The following is a 26,843-nucleotide window of genomic DNA, read 5'->3' as shown; positions in this document are numbered from 1 at the left end:
GGGAGCCGGAGCTCGGAGTGAGCCCCTTGCCCGGTGTGGAGCAGCGCTCAGGTGTTCTCACCCCTTTGCCACGGTTTTTCGTCTGGGCTTTTTAATGAAAATATTCTTTAGTGGCTTAAAAATCACGGTTGTTGTTTTATAACGGGGCCAGAGCTGGGTAGGCTGTGGTTCTGTGGGCGCTGCTGTTACCTCAGCGACCTCACTGCAGAGATGGCCTTAGCTGATGTGCTCGAAGTTGAGGGCCGTCACAGGACGTTCTGGGTCCCAGCTTGGGCCTCCAGTCCATGCTCTGCTCTAAGGGATGGGGCTCAGTTTTTGAAGTATTGTAATTGTTTGTGTTAAAATGAGGTGTCGTAGGGAGGGGTTGCAGAACAGGAATGTGTGAAGTGTAAGAACCAGAGAAAGCACCACCATACTCCTGTAGGAATCCAAGGCAGACCTTTGTCATAATTTTTTAACTGACACAGGCCAGGTATAATTGCTCTCATGTTTTTGTTTTAAATGACCTCATTCTGCTCTAGCTGAAAACAGTGGTGAAATTCCCCGAGGCTTTTTGTGATGCTGTGGTAACTGTGGACATTTCTCCAGGCAGATGCCAGACCCCGGTGTGCAGTGGGGGGTGTCAGGGCATTGCAGAGGCCGTGCCCCAGCTGTTAGATGGCTGCAGAGACATTTCTGAAGTGCCAAATTCCACCCACTGGATGTTGAGATTCTTTACAGAACATTTCACTTGATATTCATAAGGTAAAGTCAAAGTTCCTCCGCTGTCCTGTCTGATATCATGGAAAGGCTATAATGCATATATAAATCAGCATTGTCAATAGTTGATTTATATATGGAGAGTTTAATTTGAAGTAACTAATTTTAAAACAAAATTGCCATCAGAAGAGAGCTCTAGTAGACATATTGATAATCACAATTTGGGTGAAAGCAAAGGAATAGAGTTGTCTGGGGTCATTTCCTTTTTACTTCTGCTGCAAATTAAGCTATGGAGTATTTTGTATAGATGCATGCTCTTATGCATGACTAGGTGTGATTTTTTTTTTCTTTTTTTGAGTTGGAAAATCTAAATAATATTTTCCTGGTTTGGGACAGAATGTAATCTGATTAGCTATGATGCTATAATAAATTGTATGAGGACCCTCATTTAAAATTGTGTAGATTGCTGTTATGCTAAACTCAGGGGAACATTATATGCATGAGCAGTTCATGAATGTTGTATTATAAAAGCAAAACTAAAACTAGTTTGAATGAGAGGAGAAAAAGCAGAAGCTACTTGTGGGCAAGGAGTTTTCCTCATTTCAATACTTCCAGTGAACTTTGGCAAAACAGTGCTTTAAAATACATTTCATATAATTTCATGTTATTTGGGTATTTAATGGCATGTAAGTGGTCAGAGACAGTCCATTTTCATTTGTGACCCTACCATATAACATTGCAGCAAGCCATCTGTTAACTATTGCTGCATTTCAATTATTTAGAACACCACTTTATTTCAAGTCTTTCTTAAACAAATAGTCTTTTCTCATTTGGACTGTGGAAAATTTTTCAAGGCCTAAAGTGCTTTGCCTCTTATGCCTTTGTTCAGTCAATGGGTTCAAGTTGAATTAGGGCTGAGTAAACATGTACAAATTTGATCCACAGGAAATGAAATGGAGGATCTTCTCAACTATTACAGTAATGTGTCTTTAGAAATTTGAGGTGTTTCCTGGTACTGAGACTTTTTTGATGTCTATTTTCTGTAATTTTGCTTTTACAACTCAGCCGTGCAAAAAGCGTGGTAATGCTCTTACAGCTGGAGATTGTCTTTCATCAGAATAGGTTCTAATGCAGCTCAGAAGGCTTTATTAACACATTTTACAGGCAGTGGGGTTGAGAAGGGGACGAAAATCAGTTCTTAGTGAAAAGCTTTTAGCGGTTCTTTCTGTCAGCTTCTAGGTAAATAGTAAGGAATGCTGGATTTCATAGGGTTACAGGGTAACTACTGGAAAGTGAAAGGTCAGTCACAAAAACAGGGATGTGGAGAGGGACAGGGGCACAGGGACATGGACATTACTGTCTGTGATCCATTTTTCTGAAATGTGCCTTTACATATTTTGTAAAAAAGAAAACAGTCTCAAGTTGAGTTGAAACATTTCATCTCTTGGGTAGCTGGACACACAACCTCATAACTCCCAAATCAATGGCAAAGCATTGCTTTGTTACAGGGGATCTCTAAGGGGGAGATCAGCTGCAGGAGGCCCTGCTAGTTTGATTTTTCTCTTGTGTTTTCCCCAACCAGAAAGCCTGTTTTACCTGGGGCCACTTAACTTTTGCCATATGACATGATGGCAGTAAAGGGTGATGTGACTTTGAGCACTTGATGTGTGTGGATAAAAAAAAACTTTCTGCAGCAAATTTAAGTGAAAAAATTCTAGTGGAAGTTAAGAACTTGCTCCCTGAAGATTTCAGAGCCAGACTGGTACAAAACAACTTTCCAGAAGTCTGTAATCACTTTTTCTGAGCTGAAGCTGTATCTACAATACCTGTTACCTCGAGCAAACAAACCTGATTTCAATTCTGTGGCAGATACTTGATTTATGCAAAAATGATTACTTTTGCAAAAGTGTCGTTTCAGAACAGAAAACAATGGTGGTGTTGCTGCCATTTTTTTTTCACAGTCCCACTTTGTAACAGGACTTCACTGGTCCCTCAGTCCCAAGCCTAACCACCGAATGCCTGCTCTCATTTCCTCTTTTCTGATAGCAGTGGGAGGTGTGAAGAGTCTGGTCATGATGGGAGTTTCCACCCATTGCCTTCTCCAGGGGTCTGTGGTCTATTGTGTAAATTCACTTTTTGAAGTGTTTTGAACATTGTGTATTGTCACTTATTCTGCTTTTCCTTAAGGCTGAGGTGAGAGACTTTTGTTCTCTGTCATGCTTTTCCTCCAGTTTTTCATGTGTTTCTCCATGAAGGACATGTGCTCTTTATGGATTAGCAATGACACAGATACTGAATTTGGTAATGTGAAGGTCTGGCTGCCATAAACATTTGGACTGCTGCCCAAGAGAAACTGCAATTATCCTACTTTTTCTGAAGTCTTGTAACTTTGGAGATTCTTTTGATAATGATATGCATTAATTTCTACTGCTTATCTTTGCAGTCTTTTTATATTGACTAAGAATGGGTTTCTCCTTTGTATTAGTCCACCTGCCAGCTTTTGTAACTTGGAGCTGAGTTGTTTTTTCATACTTTTTAAGGGTTTGCTTCTGTGGATGTTGCACGTGCCCGTGCAGAGCTGTAGTTGAGTCAGGACTGTCTGCTGGTGGTTGACTGTGGTTAGGCACTACACCAAGGAGAAGCTATCCTGTCTGTGCTTAATTCATTGTGTTTTACAACTTGCACTTGCATAATGTTCTGTGCTTAGTTTAAATAAATGATGGGCTTATTTTGTTTATCCTGAAGGATGAGATGTGTGAGCTGTGCTGGGGAAGATCCTGATGTCAGATGCAGTCGTGAGAATTTCTACATTTGTATAAGTAAGTTACTGCAGAGGGTTTTTTTGTTATCAGATATGAGTCTTAAGAATTTAAGATTAAAAAGTGAGATAAGCTTATGTCCCAACCACTCTGCAGTTTTGCTCATTTGAAAGAACTTTTATGTATGATTCATTTATAAACCAGACAGGTAAATAGTTTCCTGACAGTTTTGCTGAGATGCCTGCTTAGAGCATTGTCAGTTCTTGTGATGTTTGGTGCTTTTAAAGCCCTACTCCCTTGAGAAAGTAACTACCTTAAAATCCTCTTTCTTAAATAAAATCTTTTTCGTGTTTGTATAGAAGATACGTGCACTTGTAATCTCGGAGTTCCTAAAAGATTTTTCAATATCTGGGCTACAGGTAAAAGGAACTCAAAATCTCTCAAAGTCTTACAAATACCCCCCTGCTGCCTTCTGTTGTTCAGGGTAGGAGACTGATTCCTGCATTTTGAACATTTGAGACTGTAGCTGGTTTCACCTATTTTATTCAGAAGAATTTCAGTTTTAATAAAAGGGGGTTTATGGTGTTTATTGCACACATGCCCTTACATTGGGTTTCAACATGCCAGCTACCAGTGTGGATTTTGAGCAATGTAAGTGTTCTACTTCCCCTTGTGATAGCTTTGCTTTGCAGAGTTAATATAGATGGGAGAACAAGGAAGTGTCTGAATTGATGCAATTTTCTTGCTCACCACAGTCCTATTCATAGTTGGTTTTATATTCCTGTGAGCACTGAAGAAAACTGTACTGTGAAAGAACACATTGTCTGATTTCTTGGTTGGTTTTTAAGCTCTCTTCTGAAAAAATTCCATTTAATTTTTGGTGTTCATTTAACACCAGGAGATCAAGCTTGTGTTTGTGCACAGAACAGAGGCAGCACAGAGAGAGACAACTCACACTGCTGTGCACTGGCTTGGGCAAGGGGAGGTTTTAGTTGTTTTTTTCCTAAATGCCTTTTGATTAGCAGCTGAAGTTCTCTCATCAATCAACAAGAACAAGCTGAAGGCCATCAAGTCAATGAATTTAGTCCATCACATGACTTCAGCTGGTAGTACTTTAGGCTTTTGCTGCTCACCTGAGAGGAATGAAGAATCTCAGCAGCTACCATGCAATCACCTGAGGTATACAGGTGCTTCTGCTTTAAAAGTGATGTTTCAAAGGTGTCAGGTATCAGCAGGGTGTGGCTGTTCTCTGCTCTCTGCGCCTGCCACAATTTAACCTCAGCAGAGAGGGGCAGGACTGCTGTGTCCTGCTCTCCCCCCAGTGAAGGAGCAGGATATGCCAGGCACAGCAATAAGAGCTGTAGAATGTGGACCACCCCATCCCTCGGGCAACCACTGGTGTTATTTTTCAGATGATGGTAAGAAGATATTGACTAAAGGTTTTATTGGTGTTAATGGTTATCCAGAAATGCAAACTGCAATGGCATTAGTGTGGGGAGTTGTTTTTTTTTGTCTGCTTAAAATGCTTTAGCTATACTATCAGACTGTGCAAACAATTGCATGGATCAGTCTCATGCTGTGACTGGAACAAGGCTTTGTTTGCAGAAAGAAGAACTTGTCCTGTTATGACCTGGTGCAAGGATATGGGAGTACTTGAGTCCTAATTTCCTTGGTCAGTTGTATCATTTTAAAGCACAGTTTGATACTGCAGATGGACAACTTTTGGCAGCTAGTGCTACTACCTAACATTTAATTCTCAAGTATCCTTTTCTATTTGGGCTGTAGGATTGGGTATTTTTCCTTATTCAAGTTATGATTAATAATGCTGGGTTTACTCTTCTTGCCTGTACTGGGGCACATATTGTTTAGACCATTATTATGTTATAGTAGTCATTTACTAGGATTTATTTGTATTGGTACAGCCAGTGCTGCTATCAAAAGCCAAACATGGTATCAGTGAAACAAGCTAGTGTGCAAAATCAATCCTAGTGAACCTTTAAAATGAAAGCAAACAGCAATAATGAAACTACAGGCTGTGTGTGTTTGCACAGGAGGAGGGTGGAGGCTTGGAGTCACCTGCTCCAAGAACGTCACAGTTTTGAGGAACCACACAGGGACAGTTCGGGGTAGTTGACTTCTGGAGTCACGGCAGAGATGTTGAGTCATGCAGCTTCAGAGAGAGATGGCAACATGCCTCTCTTCCCCACACTGCATGGTGGTTAGAGATAGTATTTGGGGAAATAGTAGTTCTGCATAGAGCTTGCCAAATAATGGGTGAACCAGGCTCCTACTTCTTGTGCTGTTGGTATCAGGGTGAAGGGTAGGATTTGATATTGCTGTTTAAAAGCTGGTGAAATAATAAAGACACTGAGACTATTTACTCTTTAGTAATATGCTAAAAATCAATTATTTCTCTGAGGACTTGGCTGTATAAAAATACACTGAGGCTGCTAACAGCAGAGTTGAAAAGTCCATCTGCAGCACAGCTACTTTGCAAATGTATAGCTGAAGACAGGGTAATGTTGTTAGAAGTACTAGAGCCAGTAATGCAGACACATCTCCTGAATAAAATCACTTATGTCTGACCTCTTTGCAACTGGGACATTGATTTTACTCAGCAAGCTGTTATGTCACTTGTCAAAAAAATGTTAATTTTGGGGATGTTAAAATTCTGTTTAAAAGAGGCTGTAGAGCTGCTGCTTTTTGATACAGGTGATAGTGGTGTCTTGTGTCTGCTGAGTTCTGGTGTGTGGCTTTGCTCTTCCTCATCTGGAAAGTTTTTATGGGGTCACACCCAGATTTCTGGTTAGTGTTGATCTGTCTCTGTATATCTTTGAAGGTAATGCCACTTGGAAACATGTTTAAGTATATACAATTTAAGCCAGCTGACCTATGATCCGTTTTATTTATGCAAACTAATTATTTTATGTATAAGTAAATATTTTGTGGTTTACATAATTTTACATATAATTGAATAGTTAATGATTTGCATATTTTACATTCTACAGCATACCTGAATATATATGATCATTTATGCCTGGATGTTCTATAACACACCTGAACATATAGGATGTTTTAGTAGGCATAATGTCCTGGATCACCACAGATTTTTAGTTTTTTTGTCTAGTCGACCTGCTATTAAATATGATGCACTGCTTGTCATCCTCATGGTTAAAAAGGTGCCTGTGTTTTTTGGTGACAGAAAGATAAACAGAAGAACGATTCAGATGTTCAAATATTAACTGGCTGTACAGTAAATTTTATTGCTAAGGTCAAATAGGTGCTGTTTTTCTTTATTGGCCACATTCCTCCATTGGTTTTGATTTGCTTGAAGTCAAGAATGAAATTTCTGGAGGGACAGGTTTGCCATGTTTCCAACTATTTTCACTCAGCAAAAATTTTAGGAATGGGTTTGGAGGCAATTTCTTTTAACATTACTTTCAGCTGTAGGAAACAATATGTTCTACATGCAGATTTAGAACTGTGGGGAAGCTTTTGTTAGCTGGTTATACAGAGGATGCCAGGGATATAAATCATTTGGAGGAGAAAGAGGTGAGAGAAGAGGTAATAGTATTTTTTTTAAGTTTATCCAAACATCCTGTTTCCAGGTAGGCCCAGAGTAGAGGAGAGAAAGTAATTCCTAGTCTAGTTAAATAAGTTTTTATTCTGCTCGAGCTTTTAGGAAAAAGTCTAGATTCCAAGCCACTCCCAAGCAATTTAAGGTTTTCAGAACCACTGTTTATTCTCTGTTAATGATTTTATATCCTCCTCCTCAGGAGATATAACAGATATCTCTTCCTTTATAGCAGTAGGGCAAATCCAGGTCAATGTCAACTGAAGGCCTTATATTCTTTGTTTAAATGTAGATGAATGCACTCTGTAAAAGAAGTAGTAGTTGTCAGTAGTTGTGAAAAAGAAAAAAAAAATTAAATTAGTGATGGTCCTGGGTCAAATCCATGTATTTATAGCTGTCCTTTAGGGAAGTGCAGATCAAAATCTAGATGTACTGTTTTAGTCTTTATTTATCTGGGAAAGAAGTTCCACTGAATTGCAAAGACATAATGTAATTTAGTAATTTCCTTTTCAGATTTTGTGGGATCTCTCTTCCCAAACATACAGATAATTTAAAGTGTCCCTTCTTAGGCTTCTTTGGAAAGCAATGTTCTTCTGCCAGCAACTCAGAGCACCTGACCCAGATTCCTGTTCCAAGGTGCCCTATGGAGGACCATGTTTCTCTGCATTAGCTACAGGGAAAGTATGTTTGTTAAAGTAAATGCTTAGAATGTTTACTTAAGTCTCAAAAAAAAAAAAAAATCTGTTTTTTTTTTCTCTGACTACAGAGAACTCGAGTAGTTTGATGACAAATATGGGTAATATCAGTTTCATTCAGTTTAACTGAGAATAGCCAGAAAGTTTGTCCAGAGTTATTTCTGTGTGCACACCTCCTTCTTACACAGAACTTGGAGGTGAAGGTGAGGTGATTCTTAACTCATGTAGGTGCTGTTTTCTGTTTTGGGTACTTTACTCTCTTAAGGTGGCTGTGAAGTAAAAGGAAAAATCTGCTAAATATCTGCCCACTATCTGCATGGTTCTTAACACATGGTGAACACACTTAACAGCTCACAGCTGCTGGAACAGGGAATCATATCATCCCCCAGCTCCTTGTTCCTGTCTTCCTGCCTACGTGTTCTCAGTGAGCACCTTGTGCCAGCTTTGATGTTTGCTGGAATGCTTCGTGCTTTGCTTTGACTCATCAAAATGTCAGCAAGCTATCCCAGAAACCACCCCCCTCATCCAAACCCCAAACAAACATGGTCACTTTTCTGCCTCTTTACTGAACAACATCGACTTAATGAAGGGTTTCTGTGCTTGAGGGGCGTGTGGGATCAGTGGAGAACACAACAGGAGGAAGGCAACCAAATGTCTCCCTTTGGGCACCTGGAGCAGTTATGATGGCTCTGGATGATTCCATTAAACTGGATTTTAGTCACACGTAGAGCTCAAGGGGTTCAATTGCATTTGGTCCATTACTTTTTGGGCGCCTGCAAATATGTCTGAATTTTAAGTCTGATGTATGTAAATGTATCCTAAAGTAGAGCCATGCATGTAAAGTAGAACATACACACTGCAGTCGCTTCTTTGAAGTTAAATGCCTTTGTGTGCCCCTGGCTGTGGGTCTCTGAGCTGCTCAGAGGGCTGACTGCTGCATTTCATTCATCCAGCTGTAAACACCAGACTTATCCTAAATAGTAAATATTTTCAGGATCCAGCTTGCTTTTCTCATGAAGTCAATTCTGACTCCAGATATGTGGAGATAGGAGGAAGAGAGGATTTTGAAGTGCTGTTCCCATTCAGAAACACTTCAGTCTTGAATTTAAAAACACTTGTTGAGAAAATGGTCACGTCCACCTTCTACCTCACATTGAAAAGATTTCACTCTTTGAATCTTAATTCTTGTCTTGAGTGTACCAAGAATTCACCTTTTGAAACTGAGGACTTGTTTGAAAGACTGGTGATATTGCAGTGAGTTATGGAATTATAAAAACACAGCAAAAGGCTTTAATGTCATCCTGATCTGAACTCAAACCTATTTTGTTTCCAGGAAATAATAATCAAAAGGACACTCAAGCCCTGAGGTCTGACCCCAGGCAGAGTCATGTGCTTTCAACTCACTTTGTTTGCACATGGGTCTGAATCTTCCACCTTGGATCCATTTATTCTTTACTTTCTCATTTTCTTCTCTGAGACGACTTCTGCTGGTTTTGTCATCTTGGGAATATCCTTCTGTTGGATATTTCTTCTGCTGCTATTGTTTCTATGCTTCTCCTCCCTTTCTTCCTTGTCTTTTCCTTTTACTCTGTTCTTCTTTTCTCCTTCTTTTACAGGTATTTCTTGATATACAAAATACCTTTAGCTTTGGCCCAGCTTCTTGTGGACAAATGGCCACGAGGGAAATGTGCAGATGGCTTAAACAGATGTTCCTGTCAAAGTCAAAATATTTAACTCCTGAATTCCTGCTAGACATTGTGCCTCTGGAGCTGATGAGTATTGCCAGAATGAAGGGGGGGGTGGGAGGGGTGGGGCTTGTGTGTCTTTTTTTCACATTTCATTACTTTAATCTCAGCCTGAGAGTTTTCAGGAGAAATGAAGTCTCCTGGGAATAGCTTTTTTTTTTTTTTCATTGCCATATTAATCTGTAAGTCAGTTGTTAAAGAACTGCTATTGTGCCAAAATGGTCTTGAACTAATTGAAGGAATCAGTCCTGAGTGATCTCTAGCAAGGCTTGGGTGAATTTTGTTTTGATCAATATATGAAAATTGTCACTGTTTTGTTTTGGGTTTTTTTGTTTGTTTGTTTGTGGTTTTTTTTCCCTCCATACCAAAGCTGAAGAGGGAGTGTCAAGATATTCAGAAAAGAAATTTTGTGTGCTCTGAGGCATATTTTTTGAATGTAAATATATTATTCTAATACTGCGATGCTTGAACCATATTATTTTTCATAAAGTTGTGATTTGAATTACCAGTCCTTCATTTAATCAGGGAAGGTGTGCAAGTAATGAGTAACTTACAAAATACCCTGATAAAAATAGAAGCACGTGAATACAGTCATCGGAACTGCAAATGCAAGAATGGCTGATTCTTTTCAAATTAATTCCTTGTGAGTGCCTTTCAAGTTTTAGAAAATGTACATTTTCAGAGTTCAAATGCTTTAATAAGAAACAAGTTAAATAACTGAGTGAACTAATCTGTGGGCACACCAGGAACGTGGTGGTATAGTAGGTGGTAAGATTCATTTAGGATGAGTTCTGATGGAATTCCCCTGGAACTATATATTCCACCTACTTGCATGCACCATCATTCACAAGATTAACAGCGTGCAGCAAATGCCAAGGCGTAAAAAAGTTGGCAGGTTATTGTAAAACATGGGACTAAGTATATGCCTAAGCCACTGTCTGTAGCTCTGAGGAGTTCTGGTGTTCATTGTGGTCTCTGTATGTTGAACTTGTGGTTCACCTCTTGTCTAATAGGCACTCATTTAAACATCTTTTATTTGTCCAGAATACTGAGCTTGTGTATGTTTTAATTTAGGTCAGGGGGTCTGCATATGACAGGAAGTGCTACATCTCCTTCTTGAGGTGAAGTCGCATTTATTGCACCAAAGAACTGGGGTGATGTGTTTGAGATTTCCAAAATGACTTTTTTTTTCCTGTCTATTTTAAAATTACAGGTTGGCAGAAATTCTAGAAGTGTTCCGAGTGATTGGGATATTGGAGGGGCAGGGCTGGTTTTAATCAATAACAGATGGTTTGGGTAACTTTGAACAAATTTCCTGCTATTATTGTAATTTTAGAACAGTATTCAGTATTCAGAATATTTGGTATGCTTTTAACCTGTGTTTACCTGATATGAACTGCATAGTCAAAAAAACATGTAATTGCAGATTTCTAAAGCAATAACATGTGATGGTTTTGAGAGGCTTCTCTCTTCAGGATATTACACCAAACTATGTAAAATAGTTTTAGATGATAGTATTTTTCTGGTCAGTGTGACACAATTCATTAATTTGTGAAGTTGTTAACAGGGAACTTGGCATTTCACCACATTATTTGTCAACAGAAATTACTTGATAAGCTCTGAAACTTGTGTCTTTGAAATACATACAAAGGATTTATTTGTTTTATGAAAGTAGTAATGCGTTGTCTGTATTAACATGTAGGGGCATAGAACAAGAATTCTGGCTGTTTTGTTATGCTGAGCCATAACAAAATTGAAAGGAAAAGTGATAATGGTATCTGCTAGGATGTTCTTATTTACTTCACTGTATGTATTAAATTACTGGATAAAACCAGAATTTTTTAACAACTTAAATTCTTTTGACACATCTTGCATAGGGGCTTCTAAGGGAGCTCATAAAACTGGCCCAGAAATGTGTTTTTGATGATATTGGAAGGGGGGGGAAATTATTTGATTCTGAGTTCTGGAGAAAAGCGAATCACTGATGACTGTGAGAAGGTCAACTGGAATGTTGTTTTACTCAGCACAATCTGACTGATAGCTCTTTCAGCTTTTCTGTATCTCTGCAGACTGAGGGATGCTTCTTTGGACATCAGGAATAATTAGCACTTTAATATCACCTTTATAATACAGCAGTTGAAAAAAAACTCAATAAATTGAGTCCTGCCAGGTTGTGATTTTTTGCCAGGGAATGTACCCTGCTTTCTTCTTTGCAGTTTCATTAAACTATCTTCATTGAAGATAGTTCAGGAACATAAAAACATTTAAAAACTCAAACAAAAATCCCCACAGCAGAAAGACTTAAAGAAACTCTGGGCTAAAACTCTTTTCACTTGACAACTTGCAATTATAATTTTAAATCTCAACTCATGATTGACAGAGAGTCATTCCAGATCATTTTGCTTTTTTTGTTTCTTGTGAGTACAAAGCTGTTGTTCAGATCCTGGAAATATCACTTGGTCTACAAGTCTTGGCTCAAGTTACAGTAGCAAGTACATTTTTCTGAAAAATTAGATAAATCAGTGATATTGAAATATGTAATGTGGGTGTTCATACAGCTGATTAGATTTTAGTGACATCTATGATATAATATTATTGTGAAAGGAAGCTAATATAGACTGATAAATTTACTTTACAGGGAGTCTTCAAAGGGTTATTTTTAAGATCTTATTATAGCAGAGCACAGAGGCACCCTAATTTTATGGAGATTTCTATTGAAAATCTGCCATATTTCCAGATCCCTGTGAATGAGCCCTAATGATGGTTATGACTTTCAGGTGTGGGTGTATAAAACTGTACATCACTTCCCCAGTTTCAAGTTTTACTCTGCAAGCTGCTGCAAGTTTTGCTGTGATCCAGAGGAGCAGGTGAGCTGCCTGTTTGGGCACCACTGCAGCTCTGAGCTGGGCACCACTGCCTTTTGCTTTACAATTCCAATTAATGTGTGTACTGGTGTCGAGGGTAAGTCTCACTGTCGTCTTTCTGGCACGAGCTGGCAGAAAGAAGTCTCTCAGTTGCCCCATGGAATAGATGGGAAGGGTTGGACTCATCTTTTCTCAGCTCTCCAGCTCAATATCCTGTTAGCACAGCAAGGAGGAAGTGGTCCTGTTTGCTGAAAGTGGTGGGTGTTTTTATCCAAGCATATATTGGTGCCCAGAGATAAATCAGGGGGGTGGGATTGTAGGGGTGACAGGAGAGTCTCATCAGTGTGAGAATAATGGTGCAGCTAAAATGTTGAGAGGAATGGCTTGTGCTGTTATCCCCTAGGACTGGTTGTAGCTGACTAATACACCCACATCAAGCCCCAAACCTCTCTATAAAAGAATATTTTTAACACATTAGTTTATTCTATAAAAGAATATTTTTAACACACTACTCAATAGAATATTTTCTCCAGACTCTGACCAGTAGCTCTAGATGTGTATGTTTCTAACCAACCTGACATTTGTAGGATTATTGAGACTGTTTATTGACTTACCATAGTAGTAGTTTAACTGGCGTTCTTGTGCTGGTTTTGTACATCTTCATATCATGTTTCTACCTTGTTCTGTAGAAATTTTTGGTACTTGAGAACATATCTAAGAGAAGCAACTGTTGTTCTTTGAGGTTCTGATTCATGTTTTATTTAACACTGCAGATGAGGAAGGTGCTGGTGGCACCAACATTGTGCCTAGTTTGGGAGAAATTGTTATCTGTGAGCCAAATAAAACAAAATGTGCTTTAAAGGATGAGGTATCTGGAGTCCAGGAGAGCTGTTACATGATCACTTGCTTTCTCTGTAAGATGAAAATAATACCAGCTGCCTATTGTTTTAAGTGCATTGCTGTCTCCAGAGGAAATCTTTCCTTACTGTTCTATATTAATAGATTAAGTTCAGCTGCAGGGCAAGTGGAATGAACTGCAAAGATGAAGAAACCACATTGGGGTCTGCAATGGTTTGGAATTGCTCAACTTTTGAGCTGCTGCTGTTCAGAAGTGTTCATCCATAGAGCCCCTGCTTGCAGGACATGCTATGTCTAGTTACCAGTAAACTGGCATTTCAGTATAGTTTGCTACATATGGAATACCTTTGTGTATGTAGCACAAAATATCTTCACATTTTCTGATTGAATTTTCATTAATAGGACTATATATATTTATTTATAAGGGTTATAATCTGTTTTTATTAGTGAAATCTGTTAAATGTTGTATAGAGTGCAAGAATGGAGAGGGTGTTCATATCTCTGCGCTCTTATGGCTTTGTCCTCAACTTAGTCCTATAAGTGATCTGTCACTTATAACTTTGGTAATTTCAAACTGTGTCCTGGATCACTTACTGTCCCAAAACAAGTTCTGATGAAAGTCAGCCAGTGTTAAGTGAGGTCCTGAAATACCAGGGTTTCCAGGCTTTGAATCCATCAGCTACATGAGATAGGAGAGGGTCTGAAAAGCACACCTTTTTAGGAAGGGATTTTACTTCTATGTCAGTATTTAAGTTCCATTTTTGACAAGCTTGCAGAGCACTCAGGTGAAGAGCTTAAAGTTTGTGATCAGGCTTAGCTTTCAAGGTCATTCATTTCTCAGTGAGGAAAAAAAACATTCTTCCCTGGGGAAAACCAGGATAAAGAGCACCTAGAACAGAGGACAGTGAACTGTATCACCATTTGGTTCTGCAGCAAACTTCATTTCCTTGGAACCTGGAGTAACTCACTCCAAAGGATGGTGTTTTATTAGCTCAAAGGTGAAAGTACAGGTAAGGACCTTCAGATGCAAAATCATTCATGTAAATAGTCCCCAGGGGATTTGAAGGAATGCAGCTCTTGGTGAAGGCAAACATCTCAAGACAGAAGGTCATGTGTTAGTGACCTGTTTTTGTTGCTTATTTGCATTGTAAGGGAAACATCTAAAATGAGATGCTCTGTAGAAAATGGTGTAAGGCAGTGGTGCTCAGGCAGACATTGCAATGCATTTAGTGCTTTTATCTACAAGGAGGTTGGACAGCAAAGGGAAATATAGTGAGGAATTCAGTTCCATGGCTGTTGAAACTTGTTTTCTCTGTCAGGATCTGGTGCTTGTTCAGGGTGTCAGGTTTCATCACTTGGCTTGTAACTTTACAAATCATCAATTGCAAAATCATAATGATTTCCATCGTGAAGCAGAAGCTGCTTATCTTTGTCTCACAGAATGATTTATGTTTACAAGAATTGTTACTTTCTTTCCATGAAGTGAAAGCTGCCTTATGTAGTTGTTGAAAATGTAACTGCAGGGGGGGGGGGGAAGAACAAAATCCAAAACTACACCAAGTTTAGCTTTGACAGCAGCAATTTAAGACAAGGAACTGTATTTATGTCCCATATAAAGGGTGCCAAAGTAGTCAGATGTCTTGAGATAAGTTGTCCTTGTGGAGTGGATATGTTAATGAATCACAAGTTTAAATCTCATTTAAGTGTGAAAATGCTTTTGCATCCATGTTATTGTGCTTCCTTTCCTTCTCCGGTCTTTTTTCCAAATTTTTGGTGATGATCTGTTACTGGGTTTTTTTTTCCTTACTTGCTGAATAAGGTTTTGGAGAATGGGATGAAATATTTTCCTTTAGTGAGTTTGCAATAATAACTGAAATATTACTCTTTTCTTTGAGTAGAGCATAGAAGAGATGGAGTGAATTGCTCTCTCTTGTACTTAGGGCATGTTTTATGTGCCCTTGTGATCAGCTGCTGCTCTGTAAGATGCTTTTCCTGAACAGTTCAAGTAAACCCCCAACCTCATGTACAGTCTCTTTTTAACAAGAAATGCTGCTGTTTCCCTAATCCTATTATGTTCTTTGCAAAGTATGCTTAGCTTCCTAACCACTCATGTGGACCCTCTTGTTTTCTGTTTGTGTTTTACTAAAGGCAAAAGAAATACACTTGAAATAGCAAAGGGGAAAAAAAATCAGGCTGTTTCATGATGTTACGTTCAAACTTAGTGAACCTTTACAGACGTGTGGAAGAAGATATTTTTATTATGTAACTCTTCCCTGTGGTATTTGCTTATTGCCAAATAAATGACAAATTTCTGTTTGAAACAGGCACAATATCACAGCTGATAATTTTACTGTTCAAATTATTAGAAACCAAGACTAAACTAGAATTATTTAAAAAAATTTGAAAGGCAGGGACTTATTTTCTGAACCTTCTGAGTGTGTTTGGGTCAGCTTTTTGCTTTCATCCTGCAATGTGGTAGCTAGAAACTTCATGTCAATGACAACTGACATTGTCATGTGGTCATTTAAACTTGACACCTAGGTTTTTGGGAGGGAAAAAATCTTCAGCTGTTAATGTTGTTTACTGTAGTTGTGCCTAAAGGAGTCTCCTTTTCACCCAATCCTGTGTAAATTCAGGAAATACATGATTTCAAAAGATGCAACAACTGTAAGGGGGGCAGGAAAGTTTTTGTGGCTGTTTTTGTGGCCCTTCTTTAATGGATTTTTCCTGCTGAATATTTGAAATGTTTCTTCCAGGCAAGGAAGTAATTTCTTTTATGGGAGAAAATTGTGCAGTAACACCACAGGCCTGGACATCATTGATGCAAATCTGGTCTTTTACATGCAAAGGCTTTTAAAAGGAAAAAAAAAATCCCTTTTTTTCTTGTCATTACCTGTCCATTTGCTTACTTCAGACTCCTTAGTACTGAAAGTGGCAGCCCTGGGATTCTTCAATAATAGATTGTGAATGATGGATATTTCTCATACTTCCACTTAAAAGACAAAGGTTTGGAGTAACAAAAGCTTTTTCCCTCCTAAGTGTTGCCTAGACAAAATTTATTTAATATTACACAAATATCTGAGTCACTAAAAATCTCATTTCTTCTCTCACTCACACACTTTTCAAAGTAGACTAAAATATTCTTTTTATAGTCCTTCATTTGCTACAGAGTCTGCCAGAAATGTTTTATTAGGCCAATGATTATAAAAACCAATGTTTTCATCTGGTTTCTATATCCTATTGAAGGGGAAGTCAGTAGGAAATTGGTTATTCATTCCCTTCAATGTTTAGGATTGGCCAGAATGCTTTATGAGCTTTAGTCAGACTAAATTAATAACTATATTTTCTTTCTCCCATCTTCTAAATTGCCATGAAAGCTTTGTATTTTCTTCTGTTCCTGTGCATGGACACATTTCTTCAAAAGAGATTAATATGTTTGATTAGAAATAATTAATTTTAATGAAACTAACTCAGTAGCATTGAAAATTACTTTTATTTATTGCCATTAAATCTTAGTAGCAAAATGTGATGGCCAAATGGAGGTTTCCCAATGTGTAGAACTGGAGTCCTGCCCAATGCAGTGGGTAACCAGAATGAAAGTGTTTTATCACTATATGTGTCAATAGTCAAGAGACTGGATTTAGAGAACACTGTTACTTAATGCTATTACTATAATACTTAACTTTAAAGAATATTTAATTTTCCACCGTTGCTCCTTTAAGCAGTTTCTGCAATAAAAATTGATTTTAAAATATCTCAAGTTATATGTAAGAGGAAATTCTCGAACAAAATACCTGTCATAGAGAGTTTACAAACTTCCTTGTTTGTCTGAGAGTGATTCAGTCTGGTTGATGCTGACTCAGGTGTAAATCTTGGTTTTCTTTTTTTTTTTTATGTTCCTGGTTTCATGTGGATACTCCTCTTCACCTGATTCTTCTGGTAAGGGATTTTCGTACTGTGACTCAGGTGCAATGCAAGCAATGTGACAATTACAGGAAAACACCTGTTAGTATCAGGTAAGTTGATATTCATATTTTGTTGATTCCTTCAGCTGAGAAATCTGGAAAATTTGCCAAATGTTAAGCCTTGCAAGACTTAAAGCCTCCTCTCACCTGAGGAACAGTCACACCACGTTTAATGGACCACATTCCTAAATGAGGAGTATTCAGACATCTGATCTGGGGTGAGGAACAAATTGTGTCAGTGAATGCTCACACTGGGCTGCAGTTGCTGCTGCACCTAAAGCAGTTTTATACCTGCAGTGTTTCTCTTCCTGCTGCCTGCTCAGGTGCTTGCTTTGCCTAGAATGGTCTGGCCATTGGATATTGCAGATGTGTCCTTGCACCTAAAAAACCCAGTGATTCAAACTCCTTAGGTCTCTGTGAGACTTCTTTGTGCCTGGGCTTCCCTTTCACTGCACATTAAAATGTGTCTTTTCCCATCTGGCTGATTCAAGCTGCTGATGGTGCCTCAAGGTGGGCTGCAGTGACTCTCACTGGAGGCCAGTGCCCATCATCCACACAGAAGAGTTTTTTTTCACATTGGGTTAAAAGTCTTATTTAATATTTCATCAAGGGATTCCTGATCAGCTCTGCTGTGTACCTTTGTTTTCTGTTCAAATCTACTTGGTTTTCCTAAAGTCTTACGTGAAATGAATTGCACTGGTTAAAAAAACATCAGGAGAAAGCTGCAGCAGAACCAGAGTTGTGGTCCTGTGCTGTGTGTTCTTGTCATTCCCATCAGCCTGGTAAAACTGGCTGTGTACCCACAAATCATCCTGGGCTTGTTTAAGTGGAAGGCAGCAGGATTTTTTGCTCCAGTTCTGTTGATTCCTGTAGTTGACTTCACAGACAACCTGGAGCTCTTTAAGGTAAGAGAAGTAAAGGAGGACAAGGTTGGTTTCTATTCAAGTGGCTGAAAAATCCCTTCTCTTACAAGCGATTGACTTCCAAATCGATCTTGCTGTAGGCAGAATGTTAACACACATCACTGATGAGCAAGTAGCCAAGGGAATCAGGGTCTTTTCTGGCCTTACTTGGTTCTAACTTCTCACCTATTTATTATTGAGGAACAAGGCACCGAAGGGAGTCCTCATTTCTGCGCTAAATTAATTCCTTCCGTTTTCATTTTTGTAAGGAGTTTATTTTCTCTGTACAGCAGGCAAAGCTTCCCCTTCTAGGTTACATCTTCCTGCTTTTCTCTCTGAATCAGTTTGGGGGGAAGTGGCAAACTGTGTCCTGGCAGAGGACGGTGCCTGTGCCGTCGGGCAGGACGGGGCAGCCTCGGTGACATCTCTGTCCTGGAGCCGTGTCAAACACACCACGGGTGCTTTGTAATTTGGATGCTAAAACTGAGATCTGCCCAAGCCTTGGCAAGCAAGAGCCAAGAGGTAGAAACTCAGAAAACCAAACCAGCCTTTTAAGCAGCGTCAAGAGGTTTCTGTGCAATTTGCCACAGGCAAAATCTGACGCGCTCCTTTTACGAGATGTTTCCGTGAAGTCACATTTTGGAGCTCTGGGCCTTTGATTTTTCTTGGAAACGGTCAGGGAGGCTTTATATATGATGGCTTCAGAAGGTTAAGAACCAAACATTTCAGTGTCCTGCACAAACCTGGCATTGAAAATGTGTTTGTACAGCTGTCACCTTTGTCCCTTAAGCTATTCTCTTCTGTGGTCACTGGGTGTTTCTCATGTGTCTGTCAGACGGCAGCCCGGGAAGGGACACACCTTGTGGGAGAGGATTCTTTAAGTCTGTGCCCTTTTGACACTGTTCTGAGTGGAGCAATGCCCAGAAAACCTTTCTGGATGTTGAGAGTTCAAAGAGAGTTCTTTGCTGAAGAAAAATTATTATCAGACGGCATCTAAAATTTTAATGTGTAGATCAAAATTAAGTAGCAGGAAGATGTGTGCTTAAAAAAGGAAAGAAACAATTTTTATAAAATGCATTTAGGTATGTGTAGACCAGAAAAAGAATCAAAAATAAATATTGTCTGGATCTTTGTGGACAGCTGCAAATTCAGTGCAACCATGATTTAGCATCCAGCTAAATCATTTATGAAAATAAATACCTAACAGTGGATTCTCAAGCCTCTTTTGTAAGTGATGTCAACTTCTTCTATCAGCAGTAAAAATACAAATTGATAGAGTTAAGCAGTCTTGCCATTAAGAAATAAAATCAGAACTAATCCACAGAATGGAATAGCCTTGTTTATATTCTTATTCTATTTCTCTTTTCATTTGAGGTAAGTTGTTAGAAAATGTATTTAGGATACTAATTACGTACCTTTCTAATGTTGTATCACCCTATCCTGCTTCTTGTACAAGGGAAGTTAAACACAGACCTCTCTGTGTTAGGGACTTCTGCAAAGATACTCTTGAAGAAAGCATTGCCCAGGAAAATAATCAAAATGCTTTGGGATAATCCTTAGTTATATTGTCTACTTTTCCATTCTACTGTCCTGGTTTAAAGCTGTTCCACAGTACCACTGTGTGGAAGTAGTGGTTTGGTAAAGAAAGGTCCTTAGAAATAAGTATTTTTTTCACTAATACTACTGCTGCAAATTACATGCTGCTTTCTTTAATTACACTTTAATATTTTTCTATAGCAAGAGAAGCAAAAGAAAAATACGAGTATTCCAGGGAAATAGGTGATGAGTCTGTTTCCTTATTTGTAATTGGTTTTGGTTTTCTTTCTTGCTTTTCCCCTTTGCTGCTCACCAGTGTTCTTTATCCATTGGCACATAAACAGAAGCAGGGGAGGCAATCATAACAGGATGTGAAGCACTTACCCTCAGGATAATTTGGGGCAGTTAAAATCGCAGGTAATTGCAGCTAAGCAGTGGAGCTTTTGATACCACCAGTTTTAGGTGTGGTGCATAAAGTTCATAGATATCACGCAGGGGATTAAATGGGATCTTTCTCTTCATTTGTGTTTTGGCTCCTCATTTGCACACAGCAGCTGTGATTTCTTGGAAATCCCATCTTGGTGTACCCTTTCAAAGAACAGAGGAAAGCTCAGATTAATGCAGTCTGTGCTCTCAGCACTGAGAAGTCTCACGTAAATTTTATGAAAAAACTTAAAAGTGGGTTGGGGGGTTCCACCAGGTGGGCTTTTTGGTTTGTGGTGATTTTATTTTTTTGTAAGCCTTTTGATTCCGCTGAAACCTGGCGTAGTAAATGATTCCATGTAAAACTCAGGATTCATTACCATTTGAAGTTTAATTTTTTAATGTTTTTCCAGGTATGTCACCTGCTACCATTTATTCAAAGCAAGGGTCAAGTTTCACTTTCTTTTTTGAAGCAAGCAAACATATTTTCTGTTGGTGTGGCAGAATGAATATATATATATATATATATACACTTGGAACTAAATGGAGCTCAGATTACCTTGCCACTGCCTTCTAATAATTTGTTTTGCATTACTTGCTCTGTGTTGGAGGGGCCAGGAAACCAGTTGTGTCAACTGCTCTTGTCAAGAGTTGACAAGAGTTGTTGGAGACAAAGGTTATACAGATTAACCATGTAATCATTAGCTATACTCCAGGCAAGTAGTTAAGGAGGACTCAGTAACACTGGGTAAGTAACTGCAGGGAAACCTTGAGCCACTCATGTCTCTGCTGCTGGAGAGTAGGTACTGCATCACTCACCAGATCTGGTTCAGGAGCCCTTAACAGTCTCCCATTTTCAGCCCCCGGGGGGTGTGTCCATGGTCACACATGATGACTAAACCTCTTGCAGTGCTTTGTGGGGCTATAAATACAGAGTGCACTATTTTTGTTGCAGTACCTGTGAAATGGAGCAGAGAGGGAAGTTCTCTGCCATGGGAGCAGGATTCCTGTCTGCCACCCGTTTTGAGATTGCCAGTAGGTCACAGGCACTGTTCTACTGAACCACATCCGTGTGCAGGTCAATGCTGCAGAGGCAACCAAGGCTACTTTAATTTTTGAGTTGATACTTGTAGGGCAAGTTTGAGCCAGTGAGAGTTTCTAAAAGACTTCAGCACATTCTGGAGACTGAGTGCTTCCAGCAATTTTTTTGTTTCAAGCAGAACAGACCTGCAGGGAAGAATATTATTGTTCTTTGCATTGATTATTGTGTGTGGTCTTAATTGCTGCAAAATACCAATTACTTTTTATGAACTTTTTAGCGTATGTACACAAGCCTTTTTTAGATGTTGGAGTGGCTGTACAGATATATGTTAGGTAAGCATTATAGATTAACCTTGGCTAAATTTAATATGTAGGGGTAGCACTCTATAGGTATTCTAGGTATTATTTTCATGGTCCTTTAATTTTTTGAAATTCAGTTGGAATAGCTACAAGGGGAAGAAGCTGAAGTAGACATGATTTGCTGTCATCTTGTAATATTCCTACTCCCCCCTTAAATTTTACCCATTGTACTCATATTCCCAATCTTTTACTGGATGGACTGCTTATTCCAGCAGAGTCCAGGAAAAGGCACAGGGAAGCTAATGGTCTAGGGGGCTGATTTGTCTTTACTGCTCTCTTTAATGAGGTACAATCTTCTAGGGTGAATGCTGCCAGGCCATTCTGTGAGCACTGACAGGATTAACATGCTGATGTTGCCAAGGAGAACAAAGGACAATGTTCTCTTTGCAGGTGTTCAGCCTTGCTCTGATGCTCTGGGCTTTGTGAAGGAGCTCCTGAAAACCCCCAACACAGATCCAGGTGAGCAGTGTCTAAATTCAAGGCATGTGAGCTGCTTTGAACAGGTTGTGTATGGCTTTGACAGCTTCTGGGTCCTGAAACAGAAAAAGAAACAGCAAAATTTTCATGTTTTTGACTTGGTCACTGTACTGTGTTGGGTTCTTTCTGGCAGTGTTATTATATCAGGAGCTATACCAACTGCAAGATGGGAAAATCATTTGAAGCCTTTTAAGACAGGGATTATGTCTCTGTGTCCTGGGGACTAATAAGAGGATTTGACAGTTACCCTTAAAGGAATCTGAACTATGGGACATTTGAGGAAAGAGCCAAGGGACTGGTGGGAACAGCGTTCTGGCAAGTGCAGCTGCAAAAACATGAAGCTGTTTCTCCCTAAAGATTTGGAAAAAAATATCAGTGTTTGCTTTCACAGCAAATCTTGGGATGTGTGAATGGAAAAGAGGAAGACAAGGGAGCCTTTACCCTGCCTAACAGTATTTCTGAAGGCAGTTTGTTAAAGCTTGTGAGTCATATGATGTTATCAGGACTTATTTTTTCTTTGATTTCTTCTCTCCATTTCTATTCTGACAGCTTAAATCCGGGTGGGAGAATTTCTCTCTCTGGCTCCTACCTTTTCTCGTGTTCTGCAGTAGCTGAAACAAAATATTTGAAACTCTTTGTGTTCTTATAAGGTGAAAAAAAGGCTTTCCCTGTCACCTCTGCTGAAGGCCTGTACTTCAGGGTTCCAAGAAGAGCTATTTCTGTGCTATCATTATCTTTAGGATTCATGGTGCCCTCTTTGCTGTATCTCTTTGTAGAGATATTTTTCGTGATAATGCAGCTGCTTGCCATCAAAATATGAGCAGGGCAAGACTGAAAAATACTGTAGCAGGTATATACAGTAAAAAAGGGATAGAAATTAGCCTTACTTGAGGGACACACACACATGGAACCAAACCCAAACTTTCCCAGAAATTAATGTCTTTACTCGAGCACCATAAGCTCTCCTTTGGCCTTAACCTTTCTGACTTACACAATGAAAGCAGTTTTTGGTTCTGCTCTCCACAGAAATCCATCCCTAGAGGAGGGAAGAAAATGACAGACACCACTTTGCTTTTAAATTACAGTTTTCTGAGGTAAAGTGCCATTGTCACTAACCACACTCAACAGCACTATTAGCTGGAGCAACAGAGGTAAAAGCAAAACAAAAGGGAAGCATTTTGTGTTTTGCCCCTCAGACCACACAATTAGTGAAATGGTTAGTCTGGGTGTTTTAAAGCTAGGAATTAAGGAATTATTGGAGTGTTGGAAACTTTCCATATTACCAATGTCACAGGGGCTGGTTTGTCATGAGCAAGATGGAGTCTGTCATTTGCAGAGGTCTAGTCAGAGTGTGGGGACAAGCTGGTGGTTGTTATCCCATTCTCTGCCAAGAATATTGTCTTGCACAAAATTAAATGTGATTTAGCAAATTCTATACTTTCTGATCAGGTGAGGCTGTAGACTTGGGCAGCAGAGATCGTGATTCCTGTTATAAAATGACATACTTTGCTGTGACTTTACTCCTTCCTCCCTTAAATCAGATTTCTACATATTGCAAATGGTGTGCAGCTAAGATAGGAAATCTCAGCTGGAAAGGGGTTTTATACCCTTTGTTAGAAACAGACAGTAAAAAACTCCTTACTTTCTCTCTTTTGCATGACTTAGGACCTCATACCCCCAGGATCCATTCCAGTTCTCAGAGTCTTCTCTATGAACTAAAATAAAAGACTTATCTTCCCTGTGAGAGTGGAGGAACTGTAGGGTGAACATTTAGTGTTACAATTTTGAACAAGAATATTATCTACTTTATGCCTTTGGTATAATATCAGCATTTGCTAAGAACAGAGTTATTCTGTGAGTTACTGACTTGCTTGTTCTCTTGCTTGTTCTCACCTCAGTTCAGCAACTATTCATATGTGTTGCAGGACCCTTTGGGTAGTGTTGCTTTATACCAGACTGCTGAGACCACCACAAAAAGTATGTGTGTGGTTTTCTATTTAAAAAAAAACCCCAAACAACCCAACCAAAACCAACTCTGATGCTTTGACTGATCTGCTTTAGCGACAAGTTCTGTTTGTTGCCACATATGGACACAAGAGATGTGGCTTAAACTGACTTTGCTGCTAATGTGTCATGAAACTGTGGGGCCTTTACAGACAGTTCATGGTATTGTTTCAGTTTCCATTTTTCACAGAAGATTCTCATTGTATCTTCATTCAATCACTGGAAAACTGTCTCCTGAGCTGCTGGAAAACATCTAGAAATCATGGTAATTGTGTCCATTGCAGCATCTTCCTGTACTGGTCTGAGCTTGAGGAGTATTTGTATTTTAAAGCAGAGCTTTGAGCTTTTCTGTTTGAAGAGGGATATTGTGTCTGTCACAATAATACAGATTACAAAATACTAGAAGGAAAGCTTGTGATGCTTTAGATAAGATATAAATTAACAAGTAATACCAATTATTGAGAATCTGACATTACAGAAAACATTAATATATACAAACATTTTCCATATTGAGTTGATAAGTGGCATCAGTATGTTAGCTAAAATGACACACAAAGTGTGCTCATGACTGTAGTCTTTGAGTGTTTGGGCTTTTTGTTTCTCCTTGAATAGTGGATAAATATTTAAGGGAATTAATTCATCCATCGGAGTGAATTCTGGGAAAAGTTCACGTGTTTGTAGTGAATACCATTCAGTTTCTCCTATAATTGGATGTGTTGCAGCTGTATTGTGTTACCAGGCAGGGTCAGATTCTGTTGTGGAAGGTGGTTTATTATAACAGTGAGAGCTAATTGACAGAGGCCAGATTAACCCCTGTTCTGAAACAGCCTCTTCAAGGCCACTTTGGGAATTCTAACTAAGGCTTAACTCCTTATTGTCTACAGACTAATCTTTCCAAGATCCTTCTGTAGGAAAGGAAGTTGTTTTGGGATTTCAGTTTAACTCAATTCTTGTATGCCACAATTTATTTCACCATGGTGTTTTTCATACACAGATATTTTCTACTGGCTGTGCTTCCCAGCTAACCTGCCCCTGCTGGCCTGACAGTTCAGATCCATAAAATACAAGTCATACTGGCAGAAGTTCCACTATGAAAGTGTGGATTAAGTTGTACTCCTCCAAAGGTATGAACTAGGAGTACGTGGGCTGCAGCTGTTGCAGCGTTGAGCCAGACACAGTGAGGGCAGAACTTGGGCTGCAGTTTCTGCTCAATATTATACTTTAGTTTCCTGTTGAGCAAGAATGATGAATACTCTTATCACTGTGATCCTATTGTTATTAAAGCATTTGTGTAGGCAGTCTTTGATGAGAAGCTGATAAGGAGGTAGAATACCAAATAGCCTTAGGTGCACACATAAAAATACCTTTTGTTTTTAGAGTATCTGAAAGCCATGGCATCTCTTCTTTGTGAGTGAATTTTCTATTTCAAGAGTGCTGTGAAGAGGCTTAATGCCTTTCTGCATGTTCTCTATTGTACAGTCGTCTAGTTCTTCCCTTTCCCCCTGGCATTAGAGAAAGGTTCCTGCTGTTTGCGGGGGCACTGATCAGTGGCTTACATTAGAACAGCATTTCTTAGATATAGTGAGAACATGTCACGATGTGCATTGTGTTTCACCACAGAGAGCACATCACAGAGTGTCTGCCTGCTTAAAATGCAGTTAAGGATTACAAAGCCCGATAGATCAACTGCCTGGGGAAACAAAGTTTGCTTTGAAAAGGAGCACAGAGAACATTAGGAGTGGTGTGTTCAGAGTGAGGATTTCTTCTTTACTTATTTCTTCTTTGGAAAAAAAAAAGGCAACAAACTTCAGGTCCAGTTGAACACTTGCAGAAGTTGAACTGTTTTCAAAATCATTTGGAACTGTGGGGAATAAAATTCCTCTTTTAAATTTAGAAAGATGGCATAAACTCATGGAACAAAGAAACTGTATCAACAAGGAAGAATTTATTCAGCATGCTGGCTCTTCCTCTCACCGAGTTTCCGGGGAGAAAGACCCCTTGGGTTTAAATCTCATGCATTTTATAGTTTTACAAAATCCCACCCTTTTTCAGATAAGTTTAATATATTCATTTTTGCCTAAAAAGGTTTCTTTTTCTCCGAAAAGGGGCTTTCCCTTCAGTCCAATTGGCTGTGAGGAGTCCTCTGTCAAAAATGATGGATTTCTTTTGTTCTTAACCCAGAGAGAAAAAGAAACCCCTGTGTTCAGAACTTGCCAAATGGCCTAGAAAGATTTTAATTTTTAGGAACTTTATATCACGACCAGAAAAGACCCTGGTACTTAGTCCAGTTTGGAACTTGGATACCTTACAACTTCATGATACACCTATAAAAAACCCCATATTTTATTTCTCATAGAACCTTATCAGCTACTGCTGAGGTATTGTCTTAGATCTCCAGCATTTCAGGAGTGTTTAGTTTCTGATTTAGGCCATAAACATATAATGCAAGTTGATACTGGTACTTTACAAACTGTAGTCTCACCTCTTAAAGGGTCTCTGTTCCTTGCAACATGGATCAGAATCAACCCACCCTTCATTCTGTGCTGTGTTTATGTTTTCACTGGAATAAGCTTTACCATTCTCATTCATTCTCTCTCTCCTTCCCCTTCCTGCCTGAAACAAAACTGCTTGCTGTACTTTATGGTACTGACATATTGACAACTTTTTTCCCTAACAGGCTTTAAATACTTAATGATGGTAATAAGAAATAATGCAGCAAAAATACTTGGCTTGTGACTTTGAGAGACTATCAGCCAGTTTCCATGAAGGAATGGAAAATCCAGTTCTGTTTTCTGGATTCTGCCCTGTGTTAGTGCTGATTAATGCCTTGATTATGACATGATTAGGAAGCAGTTATGAGATACTGAACTTATTAGATACTGAATATTCTCTCATCAGCTCTGATCACTTTTGGTCATATTATAGGTGTGTTTAGTAAGGG

The 26,843-nt window shown here is 39.1% G+C and overlaps 1 long non-coding RNA gene across 3 annotated transcripts in view; it reads left to right on the top strand.

Moving 5' to 3' along the window:
• Nucleotides 1-4,597: 4,597 nt before the first annotated feature.
• LOC127481804 (uncharacterized) overlaps nt 4,598-26,843 on the top strand; it is a 37,208-nt gene continuing 14,962 nt past the window's right edge. Inside the window, exons 1-5 of one of the 3 annotated variants that reach the window (XR_007908316.1) lie at nt 4,598-4,876; nt 17,139-17,210; nt 21,812-21,880; nt 24,077-24,167; nt 24,897-25,026. This is a non-coding gene — a long non-coding RNA (uncharacterized LOC127481804). The remainder of the gene's footprint in view (nt 4,877-17,138; nt 17,211-21,811; nt 21,881-24,076; nt 24,168-24,896; nt 25,027-26,843) is intronic. The other 2 variants (XR_007908317.1, XR_007908318.1) reach the window with 2 other exon arrangements.

The sequence above is a fragment of the Manacus candei genome, unplaced genomic scaffold (assembly GCF_025592945.1).
Source record: "Manacus candei isolate 608988 ecotype Guabito, Panama unplaced genomic scaffold, ASM2559294v1 h1tg000082l, whole genome shotgun sequence".
NCBI classification, from domain to species: domain Eukaryota; kingdom Metazoa; phylum Chordata; class Aves; order Passeriformes; family Pipridae; genus Manacus; species Manacus candei.
The sequence above is the reverse complement of the archived record's forward strand: the minus strand, read 5'-3'. Positions and strand labels throughout refer to the sequence as shown.